The following is a 15,746-nucleotide window of genomic DNA, read 5'->3' on the forward strand; positions in this document are numbered from 1 at the left end:
TTTGACAAAATTTTCAGCACATCAGCTTCCTCTATCTCTATCCATTCCAGCATGCACACCTGCTCTTCAAAGGTTTCATTCACTACAAAGTTCATTTCTTTCGTAAAGACAGAAGCAAAAAGCTCATTTAGGGCTTCCCCTACCTCCTCAGACTCCACACACAAATTCCCTATGCTATCGCTGATTGGCCCTCCTCTTTCTTTGACAATTCTCTTATTCCTCGCATAAGTGTAAAATGCCTTTGTGTTCTTCCTAACCCGTTCTGCCAAGCCTTTCTCATGCCCCCTCCTGGCTCTCCTCAGACCATTTTTGAGCTCCTTCCTCGCCTGCCTGTAATCCTGTAGAGCTGAGCTTGACCCTAGCTTCCTCCACCTTATGTAAGCTACCTTTTTCCTTTTGACGAGAAGCTCCACCGCTCTCGTCATCCAAGGTTCCTTTATCTTACCACTTCTTGTCTGTCTTAGTGAGACACATTTATTCATCACTTGCAACAACTGTTCCTTAAACACAGTCTCCACATGTCTATAGTGCCATGGAACAATTGCTCCCAGTCCATGCTTCCTAATTCATGTCTAATCGCATCATAGTTTCCTCTTCCCCAATTAAATATCCTCCCATTTTGCCTAATCCTCTCCTTCTCCATGGCTACTTAGAATGTGAGGCAGTTGTGGTCACTATCACCAAAGTTCTCTCCCACCACAAGATCTGATACCTGCCCCGGCTCGTTTCCGAACACCAAGTCTAGAATGGCCTCTCCCCTCATCGGCCTGTCAATGTACTGAGTTAGGAAACTCTCCTGAACACACCTTACAAAAACAGCTCCATTCAAATCTTCTGCTCGAAGGAGGTTCCAATCAATATTGTGAAAGTTAAACAACCCTACTACGTCCACACTTTTCCAAAATCTGCTGACCTATGCTTTCTTCCATCTCCCTGCTGCTATTGGGAGGCCTGTAGTAAACCCCTAAAGAGGTGACTGCTCCCTTGCTGTTCCTAATTTCCACCCATACTGACTCGGTAGGCAGATCTTCCTCGACAATGGAAGCTTCTGTAGCTGTGATACCCTCTCTGATTAGTAGTGCTACACCCCCTCCTCTCCCCCCCCCCCCCCCCCCCATTCTTTTTAAATGTTCTAAACCCTGGAACATCCAGCAACCATCTTATACACTTCTATCAGATCCCCCTCAGTCTCATATAATCTAAAGTAACAACTCCTAGCTTGCCCAACCTCTCCCTATAACTCAGACCATTGAGTCTGGGCAACATCCTTGCACATTTGTTCTGCACTATTTCCAGTTTAATAACATCCTTCCTATCGCAAAGTGAACATCACTGAACATAACACTACCAGTATTGCCTCACCAGCATCCTGTATAACTGCAACATAACTCCCTAATTTCAATACTCATTGCTCTGACTGATGAAGGCCAGTATGCAAATGCCTTTTTCACTGCCCTATCTACCTATTCACTTTCAGAGAACCTTGCACCTGAATTCCAAGGTCCCTTTGTCTCAATACACTCCTTAAGACCCTGCCATTCACCATGAAACTTTGATTTGACTTTCTATTTGCAAGAACTTACACTTATCTGTATTAAACTCTATTTGCCATTTCTCGGCCCACTTCCTCACCTGATCAAGGCACTGCTGTAATTTCTGAAATTTCTGATAATCTTCCTCACTGTCCACAATACCGCCTATTTTAGTGTCACCTTGAAACTTATAATTCATGCCTGCACATTCTCATCTAAATCATAGATATGTGTAATATTTAAATATATATATAATATACATGCATGAAACAAACAGTAATAGTTCCAGAAATGACTCCTCAGGTATTCCACTCATCACAGTCCTCCAGTCCGACAAGCATCCTTCAACTATTATCCTATGTTTCCTATCATCAAGCAAATTCTGGATTTGATTTGCCAGCTCCCCTTCAATTCCATATAATCTAAACTTCCAGAGCAGAATACCATGAGGAACCTTACTGAAGGCCTTCCTGAAATCCATATACACTACGTATACCACCATGTCAAAGTTACTGGTCATTTCACCAAAGAATTCTAACAAATCTTTGAGCCATGAACCCCATGCACAAAGCCGTGCTGACTGCTCATAATCACAGCCTGCTTTTCCAAATGCATGTACATCTTCTCTCTCAGAATCTTCTCAAGAAACTTACCTACTAGAGATGTCAGGTTTACTGGTCTATAGGTCCCAGGTTTTTCTTTGTAGCTCTTCTTGAATAAGGGCGCAGGATTCGTTACACACCAGTCCTCCAGGACCTCAGCCGTTGGCTACCGATGATACAAAAGTGCCAACCAAGGCCCCCGTTATTTCTTCTCTGTCCTTCTGCAGTGTTCCTAATTATATCTGGTCAGGACCAGGAGATTTATAGAAGTACTGCATAGTCTGAAAGATATGTCTACTTATTTCAGGTGAAAACACCAAAGTGTTAGAAAGTGACTTAGTGATGGTTAACATAACAAATTAAAGATTATATTAATCACAGAAAGTGACTTCAGAAGAATTCCAGACATTGTGGAATCCTGAGAATTCTCAGAAAATTACGATCCAGAAAAGGAGGGCCATGAAACTGATTAGGAAATCAAAAAGCGAACATGCTTGCAAACAAACAGGAACACGAAGACTGCAAAAATCTGTGATCTATATTTCAAAGGAAAAAATATATAGCCAAATGTGGACATTTGCAATCAGGAGAGACGAGTTTATTGTGGATAACAGGGAAATAGCCAAGCAAATGACCAGTTACTTTACATCTGTCTTAATGGAGGAAGATCCAGAATTGTTTGAAGTTGATTCTTACAGAATAGATAATGGGGATCCAGTAGAATTGGCATATTTTAGATTATCAGAAGGCTTTCTATAAGAACTCTCACTCTGAGTTCGAATATGAAGTGAATGTGAAGGGTATTTGGAGGAATATATGTCAGTGGAAACTTAAACTTTGGTTTGTCTTCATTTAAGGGATTCAGAATATAGATGTAAAGACATGTTGAAGCAGTTTCACAGAGCGTTGGTGAGACTGTATCTGGAGTATTGAGTACAGTTTTGGTGACCAAATCTGAGAAAGAATATACTGATCACAGAGGAAGTGTAATGGATATTGTCCAGATAAATCCCTCAGATGACGAGATTGCATGATGAGGAAACTCGGCCTATGCTTCTAGAGATTCAAAGAATCAGAGGTGGGTCACTGTGAACTTTATAAAATTCACAAAACGTATGAGAAGTTGGAAATTAACAGGATGTTTATCAGGCTGTCTAATCCACATTCAAGGCAAATAATGGCAAGATAAGCGACAGACCATTGAAGACTACAATAAGGAGGAAATTCTACACGTGGAGGGGACTGACTAACACAGGGGCAAGGCAGGGCAAGATTACGGAGAATCCCTAGATAATCTACAAGTGTGTCAAGCAGAACAGAATAACCAGTGAACAGGTAGGACTCATTCGTGACTTGCCAAGTTGCATCCAAATCATCCTTAGTAGTTGGAGAAAGAGGGGAGTGGTAGAAGGCTGTTTGTGTGACTGAAGGCCAGTGTCCAATGGTGTACCACGCGCTAAAGTGCGGGGTCCCTTATTATTTGTGATTTGGAGGTGCTGGTGTTGGGCTAGGGTGGACAAATCTAAAAATAGCATAACACCAGACTCTCGTCTAACAGGTTTATTTGGCAGCACTAGCTTTCGAAGCGCTGCCTCTTCATCAAAGTGCACAAACACATGATGTAGGGGAGGTTGAGAGATGTTTAACCTTATTATTTGTGGTATTCATAAATGATGCAACTGTGAATATGGACGAGGGGTGGGTGTGTAATAAATAAGTTTGTGCTTGATACAAAGATTGGCCGGGTGGTTGGCAGTGAGGAGGAAGGCCTTGTGTTACAGGTAGATACAGATGAAATGGTCAGATGGGCAGATCAATGGCAGATGGAATGTAACCCTGATAACTATGAGGTGATGTACGTTGGAAGAAGGAACCAGACAGGGGATTACTCAATGAATGGCAGCACACTAGGAAGCTCAGAGGGTGCTCCTCCACACATCATTGAATGTTATTGGACAGGTTGATACACAAATTCAGAAAGGCTAGGGGACTGTAAGCACAGCCTTTATTCATCAAGGTATAGATTATAAGAACTATGTGGAACTTTGGTGAGGGCAAGATGGAGTACTGTGCGTAGTTCTGGGAACAACATTACAGGAAGGATGTGATTGTAGTGGAGAGGGTGCAGAGCAGATTCACAAGGTTGTTCCCTGGGATGGAGCATATCAGCTCTGGAGAGAGGCTGGATAACCTCAGGTTGTTTAGTTTGGAGGAGAGGAGGCTGAGGGGTCCGTGATTCAGAAGGATAGGATTACGAGGGACATGGACAGGATGGATAGACAGCAGCTGTTTCTTTTAGTCAAAGGGCCACACTTTTAAAGTGAAGGGTTGGCGGTTTAGCGAAGATTTGAGAACTGTTTTTCAGTCAGAGAGTGTTGGGGTCTGGAATGCACTTCTTGAGAGTGGAGTTGTCATGGTAACCTCAAAACCATTAGAAATGACACGGTTATGCACTTCAAATGCTTTAAGATTCACGGCTACGGTCTTGTGTCGAAAATTGGGCCTAATGTAGACCGTGCTGTATTTCTGATAGTACAGAGATTTTGCTTCTGTGATTGTATGGCTGTGGAAGGTCAATCATTGAGTAGCTTATGGTAGAAATTGCTGGGTTTCTGAAGAATATCTTAACAAAGTTGATAAGAGAGAACTTGCAATACTTTCTGAAAATATGTCAATTGCAAAATTAAAAGAAAAAAATGGTGTAGGTTTGCTACAGTCTGATACCAGATAATTGAGGACCAGGAAATAGCAGAACTATGGAGCAAATACTTCAGTTATGCCTTCACAGAAGAAAACAAAACAAAAAAGAAAACTTCCTAGCAATACTAGGGAATTTTAGTCTGGTGAGAAAAAGGGAATAGAATGAAATTAGCAACTAAACAGTTTAGAGAAAGTATTGGACTGAAATTAAAGGGCATAGAAAAAGTCAACAGAGATTTATGAAATGGGAATCATATTTGAGAAAGTGGCTTTTAGCAAAATTATGTAGAATGTATCAATGCCATATGAGTGCAATCTCAGAAAGATTTTTGATAAAGCCCCAAGCCTATTGTGCAAATTCGAATCCTATGGGACTCGGGTTAATATATGGTCATGGTTTTAGGATGGCAGAGGCTGGCAGGAAACAGTGAGTACGAACAAAACCATGTTTATTTTTTAAATGGAAGGCTAGGCGGAAATAGAAAGGAACGTGGCTTGGGCTCCACCTATTCGCAATACACATCATATCTTTGGGTGAGGGGCGCAAATGCAATATTCCCAAGTCTGCTGGCAGCACTAAACGATGTCAGCTTATGAGTGGATGAGGAGGGTGTAAAAAAGCTCCAAGGTGATTGAAACAAGCGGAGTGATTGGGCAAATACGTGGCAGTTGGAGAGTAATGGGGGAGATGAGATGCTGTGCACTTTGTTGGGAACAATAGAATGGCAGCCTCTCATTTGAAAAGGGAGTGGTTGAAAAATGTTGCTCTATAAATGAACTTAAGCTGCATTTTTGTTTATTTCTGCGTAGCCCTCCGAGTCCATGTAGGGCAGTGAGTTCTGACGCCAGAAGTCAATACTGGGAATGGCATTGGCATGCTGACCAGTGTATATCGGCCCAGCAAGTGGGCAACTGTAACATTGAAAGGAATCTGGATCTCCCTGTACATCAGTCAATGAAAGCAATATTGCAGGAGCAGAAAGCAGGTAGGAAGATAAATGCTGTATTCACCTTCATTTCAGGGGGATTTGAGTACAGGAGTTAGTGTATCTTACTGCAGCTGTACAGGGCCTTGGTGAGACCCCATCTCGAACATTGTGCAGTATTTTGTGCAGTTTTGGTCTCTTTTCCTAACAGAGAAAACAAATTTGACATTGAGGGAGAGCAGCACAGGATGACCAGACTGATCTCTTGGATGACAGACTTATTGTGGGAGCAGAGTTTGGGCAACTAGATCTGTATTCCAAGGGGTTTAGGAAAATGAGTGGAAATCTCAGTGAAATATATAACACTCTGACAGGGCGAGACAGATTAGAAGCAGGGATGGTAATTCCCCTGGCTGGGACGTCTAAAACAAGGGGCCACAATATTAGGTACAGACAGGCCACTTTGCATTGAGATGAGAATAAATGCCTGCACTCGGAGACTGGCGAACCAGGGGTACTCTCTCCCAGATCAGGCTGTGGAAGTCAAAGGGCTGATTATAAATAAGGATTTCTGGAAAGTAAAGGGTTGGGGAGAGAGCAGGAGTATGGTGTGAAGATAGAAAATCAGCTATCATTCCAGGTTGTTCTCCAAGAATGCAGTAACTGTGTTCCTGTGCAACACTGTGTTGTAGAAAATCGTGCAATATTAATAATGGCGTCTATGGAAAAAAGAGGATAAGTGGCGAACCTCCAAAAATATCAGTAAAAGCCAAAAATTAAATTTGGTCTAACACACAATAGGACAGTCTAAATAAATATTTAAATCGCATGTTGTAATGGAACAGTGCTGTAAATGTAACACTTTCACACTGTAGTCACTCACTGGTGCACTGTACCTTTCACCACAATCTTCACCAGAAAGCGCGTGGAGGCTGACTGACCACGTGATGCCGATGGAGAATTCCAATTCTCCCCAAGATTCTCCCCACTGTTTGAAATAAAGTTCTTTCTAAATATAGACTACAATTCCCAGCTTCAGACTCAGTTTCAAGGCCTGCAGAGCCGATTGCATTCCTGTTTTAGCTGAACACATTGATTGTACCTTTTGTGGTCAGAGGGATCCTGAGGCAGGGTTTGCTGTTCAGCTGGTTCCCGGCAAGGAAGCGAGTCACAGTGAACGCGAGTTCACTTTATAGAAAAAGGTTCATGAATTGCATTGCAGCCGAATTGTATTTAATTAACACGCGTTGTTGGTGAACTGCCTATACATAGAATGGAGGTGCAAAACTGATGGGCTGAAAGGACTACAACAGTTCTCAATTTATATTTCACAATGTTTAAACATATTAAGGGATATGAATATTGTATGGGGAAAACTGCGTTGAGGAGATGTTTGGCCATTAGCTAGCATGGGGAAAACACAATGAGTTGTATGACGTATACTTTTCCCGATGCTTCTGTGCAGTGTATGGGAAAGCTCTGTAAATGTTGTCACAAGCTCTCAGCTGTTAGGAAGGAGGTCTCTGCAGGATCGACATGATTGTATTTCCCATTCCCTTTTCTAATAACGAGGCTGGTGCCGGGTGTTCTCTCCGGGTTTATCCTTTAAGACCTTCAAGCAGTTTGATACAATTGAGTGCCTTGCTTGGCCGATTCAGAGACCATTGGAATGTTTATCACATGTCTGTGCGTCTGGAGTCACTTTTAAGCCTAACCAGGAAAGCACTGGAGATTCACTTCCTGAAAGTATATTGGTGAAGGGGATCGATGTTTACAATCGACATTGAACGCAAGACCACTACTACTGACACCAGATTTTAGATCTCGATATTTTATTAATTGTTTTAACTTGCACCAGTTGCCAGAGCATTATCTTGGTCTGGATTAGTAATACAATGACAATTCCACAACAGCACCATCTCCACATGGGGGCCTATTGGTTATTTCTGTGCTGCTTGACAGCTCTGTCAAAAATAACTCCCACCAATTTGACTATAGTGATGGGACAGAGTGTGTGGTGTTTGGTCCGATTGTAATTATTCCCCTGTTAGTGGATGGGACATAATTGAGTAATAACCCACATTGCCAGGGAAATGTCAGAGTTGGAGCTGGAATGAAACAGCTTCCCCAGGGACACGGCTTGTTATGCAGCACAACTCTTCAGTTCTATTACGGGAATGGTGTCAGAGCCAATTGCCTTTGCCGTATCCACAGTGTACAGCTGTTGCTTCATGTCACGTGCAGTGAATTGAATTGGTTGAAGATAGGCATCTCTGATTCTGAGGGCATCATGGTGAGGGTGAGGTGGGTAATCGACTCAACACTTCTGTCTGAGGATGGTGCAGATACTGCATCTTTTACATGGATGCACAGGGCTGTTCCATTATTTATGACGGGAATATTTGTGGAGTCCTCTCCTCCAGTGAGTTGTTTAATGGACCATCGACTTTTATGCTTCGATTTGACAGGATGACAGAGCTTCGATCTGATTTGTTAGTCTTGGGGTCATCTCTCTCTCTCTCTGTATTAGATGTTAGTCCTGCTGTTCGTAATGTAACCAGTCAAGTGCAGTAGCTTTAAACTGTCATAGGTTTAGGTGCACGTGATTCCGACCCTATCTTGTTCACCCCCACTCATCAGTGACCCATGGATCGGCTTGATGGTAATGGTAGACGGATGGACTATCCTGGGGGAAAAGTTACAGATTGTCATTGAAATCTGCAGCATCAGATGATAACCCAGTTTTAGCTGCAATATCTACAATTCGATTCTACTGACTGCCCCCCAGTTCACACCGAGACCCATTCACCCCTCAGCCCTGTATTCAGTAAACTACTCTGGTTTCTGATTCGGAAGCACTTCCATTTTCTTATTCTCATTCTGCTGAAAGAGTTTTCTTGGTGTCACGCCACCAATTTGTTACATAAACAATATCCATTTATGGTATTAATCTGAATCTTTTCCTTTCAGTGATGCCATCTTCTGTATTTGAAGTGAATGTGTTTTCTTCTGTTTTTCTCCATGACCATGATTCAGAGCTCTGCAGTGTCAGTGATGCCAGCCTTATGCAGTTTCAGAGTCAAGGAACTTGTCACCATGCGTTACTGTTCAGTTCCCTGTGTACAGCGCTCCGTGTTGGACAGGATGTTTGGGCATCTTTGACATATATCATTGGAAATTGTTCATAAACAGAAATTGCTGAAGAAATTGCGAAAGATGTTGCAGCATTTTCTGGAGTGAATGCAGAGTTAAACTTTCAGGTCCAGTGAACCTTCTACAAAGCTCCCAGTTTCTCCAGCAATTTTTGTATTTTTATTTCTGGTGTCCATAGTTATTTGTTTAATTGAAAATTTGTTCTGTGCCTATTCATTTCTAGAGAAACTCAGCAGGTCTGTCAGCATCTGCAGAGACAGAGAAACAGTTAGTGTTTCCAGTCCAGTGTGATGCTTCTTCAGAACTGAATACAATTGCAAAATGGCCTTTTAATCCCTTGCCAGAGGTGGGGGATGGGTGGCAGCAGTGGTGAATGAGAAGATTCTGTACGACGGGTTTAAATTAATATGTGAATGTGGAAAAGGGGTTCTCTCTATTGAATGCAAGATAAAGAAGACACAGCCACACACGGTTATAGGGAAGCAAGGAGGGGGAATGTTGACAAAGTGATATTAAAGAGATCTGGCCACAGATACGTTTTCACAGTAGTGATCATCACCCCCTTTAGACAAAGTAGTTCAGGTGTTTGACTTCTTATTGGCACTAGTAAGCGTTTCATGCCGCCTTAGTATTGTAATATGGAGAAAAACAAATCACAGCATGAAGGTTTGGACAGAATGTTGTTTACCTCTCATATTTAATACAGTTTCAAATTTGCAGTGCTTATCTTTAAAAGCTTGTTCTTGAAGTTAGTATCAGATGGAGTGTAGGAGGTTGAGGGCTCACATTATAGGTGTTTATAAAATCATGAGAGGTAAGGATAGGGTGAATCGCCAAGGTCTTTTCCACAGGATAGAAGAGTTCAAACATACAGGGAATAGGTTTAAGGTGAAAGAGGGAAGATTTAAAAGGGATGAGGTGGCACGTTTTTACACAGAGGGTGGTGTGGGTATGGAATGAGCTCCCGGAGGAAGAGTAGGAGATGCAAGGACAGCTACAACATTTAAAACTCATTTGGACAAACATATGAATGGGAAACATTTAGAGGCATATGGGCTAAATGAAAGCAGATGGGATTAGTTTAGTTTGGAAAAGCTGGCCAGCATAGACATTGAGGAAAGCTTCACGCAGAGACAGTGTGGGTTTGTGAAAGGGAAATTATACTTTGCCCCGTAAAATCATGCAAAGGTTTTCTGGAGATGCCTGAGAATGTAACAAGCGGATTTGATAAAGGGAATCTAGTAGACACCAAGCTTTCCAGAGATTTACAAAATAAAAGTTCTTACACAAAACAGAAGCTCGTGGGATGTCGGATACTGTATTAACATGGGATGGTGATTGGTTAAAACAGAAATCGGAGAGTCAGGATTAATGGATCTTTATGATAAAGGTGTATCTGCTGGAGTACCACAGCTATCAGCCTGATGGTATCAGTTATTTGCAATCTATGCTGATAGCCTGAGGGAGGGAGCTGAATGCAATATACATCCGAGTTTGAGGATGATACTGAGAACCAAAAAGCAGACTGTTATTTAATGGAGAGGACTTCCAGAAAAGGAGCAGTACAAAGGGATTAGAGTGTTCCTGTGTATGAAACTTAAAGTCGGCATGCTGATACAGCAAGTCACTAGGTTGGTTCATTAGCCGGCTTCCTGGAATGAAAGGGTTGAATTATTGAGAATCTCCACAATGGTGAGGCGATTATTCATTGTGGTTTAAAAGAATGAGGAGTGATACTGCTGAAACATGCAATGCACAGAAGGGGCTTGACAAGGTAGATTAGATTAGATTACTGCAGTGTGGAAACAGGCCCTTCGGCCCAACAAGTCCACACCGACCCGCTGAAGCGTAACCCACCCAGACCCATTCCCCTACATTTATCCCTTCACCTAACACTACGGGCAATTTAGCATGGCCAATTCACCTGACCTGCACATCTTTGGACTGTGGGAGGAAACCGGAGCACCCGAAGGAAACCCACGCAGACACGGGGAGAACGTGCAAACTCCACACAGTCAATCGCCTGAGGCGGGAATGTTGCAATGTTGCGAAGTACTTTCCATTCTTGGGCAAGGTGTCGAACTCGAATATATAGATACCAAATAAGGAACATCGATTTCACTCTGAGATGCAAAGTGATGTCTTCTCTCAGAAGGTAGTGAATGTTTGGAATTCCCTAACCAGAGAGGTGTGGAGGGATGCAAGGAGCCGGCAAGAAAGTGGAGTTAGCCCTGGAGTAGATCAGCCATGTTCTTATTAAATGACAGGGCTAGCTTGAGGGGCCGAATGATCTACTCCTGTTCCTATTTATTAGTTTCACATGTTATGCTTTTGGAAAGTAATTGGTCATTGTCCTGGAAGTTGTGTTGTAAATGTTGCATTCAGGGTGAGCAGAGGATTTGTCTGAGTTAACACGGGGTATGGAGGCTGTATTCACAGCGAATCTGGGTCTATAACATGACCCACATCTGGAGCAGAACTTACAGAGAGGGGAAGCCTGGAAAGAGGGATTGTGGGTCGGGGTCACTTCCTGATCAAGCCTGCATTTTCCAAGTGCATTTCCGAAACTAAACCTAACCATCGGAGTGGCCTCGATCTGCCCCTGTCTAGCAGGTCCGAAGGGCTGAGCGGAACACCAGAACACAGGGCTGAGGGACACGAGTGTGACACTACTCCACCAGTAAATAAGGTCATGTCTCATCTCATTGTGCTCCCAGATGCATTCTTCTCTTGTACCATTATCCATGATTCACCTGTCTATAGACAATCAGACAAAGCTAGCTGCGATATAATATAAAGATCCATCTATCCCAAACTTCTGGGAAAGAGAATGCCCACTTGAATGAATTCCCACTTTGTGAATTTCTCATCACTCCAGTTCTGACTGAAGTTGCAGGGTGTCACTGTTTCCTTTTCTTGCTTCACTCTTCTACTGCTCACAACAAATTTTAAATGTAACCAGGTTGGTGATATGGCCGATGATGAAGGTCTTACATTGAGTCAGGTTCAGTGATAGGAACAAGGCAGGCAGAATTCTTTAGTCAGCTACAAGTAACTAATTGAGCTAATGGAAGAGCATGGTGGATGTGTTACCTCACATCCCGAAGGAGCTGGGTTCAATTCCAACCTTGGGCGTCCCTCTATGTGGAGCTTGAACATTCTTCCCATGTCTGTGTGGGCTTCATCCCAGTGCTCCAGTTTCCTCCAACATTCAAAGATGCGCATTATGGAGTGGATTGGCTGTGGCAGTTTGCCCATAGTGCCCAGGGATGTGGAGGTTAGGCGGGCTAGTCATGGGAAATGCAGGGTTAAATGGATAGTGTAGGGGGGTGGGTTGGGTGGGATTTTTTGGATGGGTCGGTGTGGATTCGATGGGCACAATGTCCTACTTCCACACTGTGGAGGTTCTATGACAAGAAGTTTGGACTATATAAACACCCAGTTGGTATCTACCTGATCCACTCTCCTCAAGGTCTTATATGTTCCAATAAGATCACCTCTCATTCCAAGAGTAACCTTTTAAAGCCTCCATATTAGAAGGCCTCCATCCCTGGAATACGTGAAGTGAAGCATCTCTGAACTCCTTCCAATGTAATTATATCCTTTCTCATGTAAGGAGACAAAAAAAACTCTAACATTCAGATGATTTTTATTTTTGTTTTCTCCGTGTTGTGAGCTTTTGAAATCTCTTCCCCGCCGAGAAGTGGAGGCAGATATATTGAATATTTTTGAGGCACAGACAGAAGTTTCATAAACAGCAATGGAGTCGAGGATTATCAGGGAATGGGAGGAATGTGCAGTGTGAGGGAAATACTAACCATGGTACAAAATCACACTGCTCTGGAACATTCAACAATATAATGCAAACCAAACTGATAACGTAGATAAAACTCTGTCAGTGTGGGGGAATTGGAACTGCACTGTTGGCCTCCCTCTGCATTACAAACCAGCCGTTCAACCAACTGAGCCAACAGACAGAAACAGGCACAGAACAAAGGGCAAGAGAAATTTTCATAACAGTGAAAAAGGTAAAATTCAGATAACGGTCAAGATAACGGCTGAGGATAAAAATGTTCTCTGTTAGAAATTGTATTTTATAACGAGACAAGTGTTTAAAAGCTGACTTTGGTTGAATATAATGAGGTGAGGGAAGTAATATAACCAGAATTACTAATTGTAGTTGGATATCGATAACCATTAAATAAGTGTAGATTTTTGATAGGTCTGTAATGTGCTTATCATTATGTAGAAGTATAAAGCTGATGGAATATATTGTATGGCGAATCTGTCCACATGGGAAATGCCCTTAAACAGGCGCTTGGAAGAAACTAGTGTAAAATTGCCTGAGTATCGTCTGCTCAGTGACAGGAACACAGGGGTTGAATGATTCAAAGTTCCTGTAACATGGAACTGAGAAAACCATCAGATCAGCCACAATATTATTCAAGATCGCATTCGAATTACTGAATGGCCTCAGGATTGATTTGAATTGTCTGTGATTTGGAAAACGTACATCTCTACTCCTTGGGCATTGACATTTTCCTAAAAATGGAAATCATTTGAAACATTATCTGGAACATTCCATAATCGACATTGTCCAGAACATTCTATCACCATGCCGGTGTACTGAAAAGGCGAGAGAGGGAGAGAGTGGCAGAGAGAGAGAGAGAGAGAGAAAGACAGAGATAGAGAGAGAGAGTGTTTGGGAAGGTGCTGCAGGCAGTAGTGAGAGTGGTGGAGCATGAGGCTTGTTCGGGGGTAGGTCCTGTAACAGATATACAGTGAGTGTGAGGGAGCAAAGAGAATACGGTGACCCTTATCCTGACAGAGTGGGGAAGGTTATTGATGCTTATCCTGCATCGTTGGGCATTTCTTCAGACTGCAGATACTACACTGAACTGGGTGGTGAGCTCAGACCATGCTTGGTGGGTCTGGTGGTGTGGCCCCCTCTGGGAAGAGAATGGCCCCCTCTGTACTACAAATATATTAAGGACAAAAGGGTAACTAGGGAGAGAATAGGGCCTCTCAAAGATCAGCAAGGTGGCCTTTGTGTGGAGCCACAGAAAATGGGGGAGATACTAAATGGATATTTTGCAACAGTATTTGCTGTGGAAAAGGATATGGAAGATATAGACTGCAGGGAAATAGATGACATCTTGCAAAATGTCCAGATTACAGAGGAGGAAGTGCTGGATGTCTTCAAAAGGGTAAAGGTGGATAAATTCCCAGGATCTGATGAGGTAGATCCCAGAACTCTGTGGGAAGCTAGAGAAGTGATTGCTAGGCCTCTTGCTGAGGTATTTGTATCATCGATAGTCACAGGTGAGGTGCCCGAAGACTGGAAGTTGGCAAACGTGGTGCCACTGTTTATGAATGGCGGTAAAGAAAAGCTATGGAACTATAGATCAGTGAGCCTGACGTCGGTGGTGGACAAGTTATTGGAGGGAATCCTGAGGGACAGGGTGTACATGTATTTGGAAAGGCAAGGACTAATTCGGGATAGTCAACATGGCTTTGTGGGTGGGAAATCATGTCACACAAACTTGATTGAGTTTCTTGAAGATATAACAAAGGGCAGAGGGCAGAGGAGGGCAGAGCAGTAGATGTGATCGACATGGACTTCAGTAAGGCGTTCGTCAAGGTTCCCCATGGGAGATTGATTAGCAAGGTTGGATCTCATGGAATATAAGATGAAATAGCCATTTGGATACAGAACTGGCTCAAAGGTAGAAGACAGAATGTGGTGGTGGAGGGTTGTTTTTCAGACTGGAGGCCTGTGCCCAGTGGAGTGCCACAAGGATCAGTGCTGGGTCCTCTACTTTTTGCCATTATGTAAATGATTTGGATGCGAGCATAAGAGGTACAGTTAGTAAGTTTGCAGATGACACTAAAATTGGAGATGTAGTGGACAGCGAAGAGGGTTACCTCAGATTACAATAGGATCTGGACCAGGTGGGTCAGTGGGCTGAGAAGTGGCAGATGGAGTTTAATTCAGATAAATGTGAGGTGCTGCATTTTGTAAAAGCAAACCTTAGTAGGATTCATACACGTAATGGTAAGGTCCTAGGTTGTATTGCTGAACAAAGAAACTTTGGAGTGCAGGTTCACAGCTCCTTGAAAGTGGAATCACAGGTAGATAGGATAGTGAAGGTGTTTGGTATGTTTTCCTTTATTGGTCAGAGTATTGAGTACAGGAGTTTGGAGATCATGTGGCGGATCTACAGGACATTGGTTAGACCACTTTTGGAATATTGCGTACAATTCTGGTCTCCTTCCTATCGGAAAGATGTTGTGAAATTTGAAAGGGTTCAGAAAAGATTTAATGAGTTAGCATCAGGTTAAGATTCATGTGATTCTGACTCTGACATGTTCACCCACACTCGTCACTGAGCCATAGATGGTGTTGATGGTAATGACAGACTGCGGTGTTATCCTGGCAAAAAGTTACAGGTTGTGGTTGAATGCAGGTCTGCTTCGCCTGCTGCTGTGGTCTGCAGCACTACATGAATACGCAGTTTCGAGCTGCAATATCTGCAATGCAATTCTGCTGTCTGTTCCCCAGTTCTCACTGAAACCCATTCACCCATCAGCCCTCAGTGACCAAACCTGGTTTCTGATGTGGAAATACTTCAGTTTTCAAACTCTCATTCTGCTGAGGGTCTCTCTCCCCGGGTCTTGCTTCCAATCTGACACATTCCTCAAAAGCATGAACTGATCTTAATTCAAATGTTTATTTCACCTGAATCTTTTTCCTTGAATTATGCCATCTTCTGAGTTTGAAGTGAATGTGCTTCCTCTGTTTCTCTCCCTGATCATGATTAAGAGCTCTGTAG

The 15,746-nt window shown here is 42.8% G+C and overlaps 1 long non-coding RNA gene across 4 annotated transcripts in view; it reads left to right on the plus strand.

Annotated features, from left to right (window-relative positions):
* The window catches only part of LOC148141961 (uncharacterized), a 63,468-nt gene that overhangs the window by 22,797 nt on the left and 24,925 nt on the right, over positions 1–15,746 (plus strand). The window contains exon 1 of one of the 4 annotated variants that reach the window (XR_015752256.1): positions 5,675–5,820. The exons of 2 other annotated variants lie outside the window; for them this stretch is intronic. This is a non-coding gene — a long non-coding RNA (uncharacterized LOC148141961). Of the gene's footprint in view, positions 1–5,674; positions 5,821–12,834; positions 12,942–15,746 lie in introns of those variants that run through there. One more of the 4 variants, XR_015752257.1, reaches the window with a different exon arrangement.

Source organism: Chiloscyllium plagiosum, unplaced genomic scaffold (assembly GCF_037043375.1).
Source record: "Chiloscyllium plagiosum isolate Xiang-an unplaced genomic scaffold, Cpla_swu_hap1 HiC_scaffold_31, whole genome shotgun sequence".
In the NCBI taxonomy this organism is placed as follows: Eukaryota; Metazoa; Chordata; class Chondrichthyes; order Orectolobiformes; family Hemiscylliidae; genus Chiloscyllium; species Chiloscyllium plagiosum.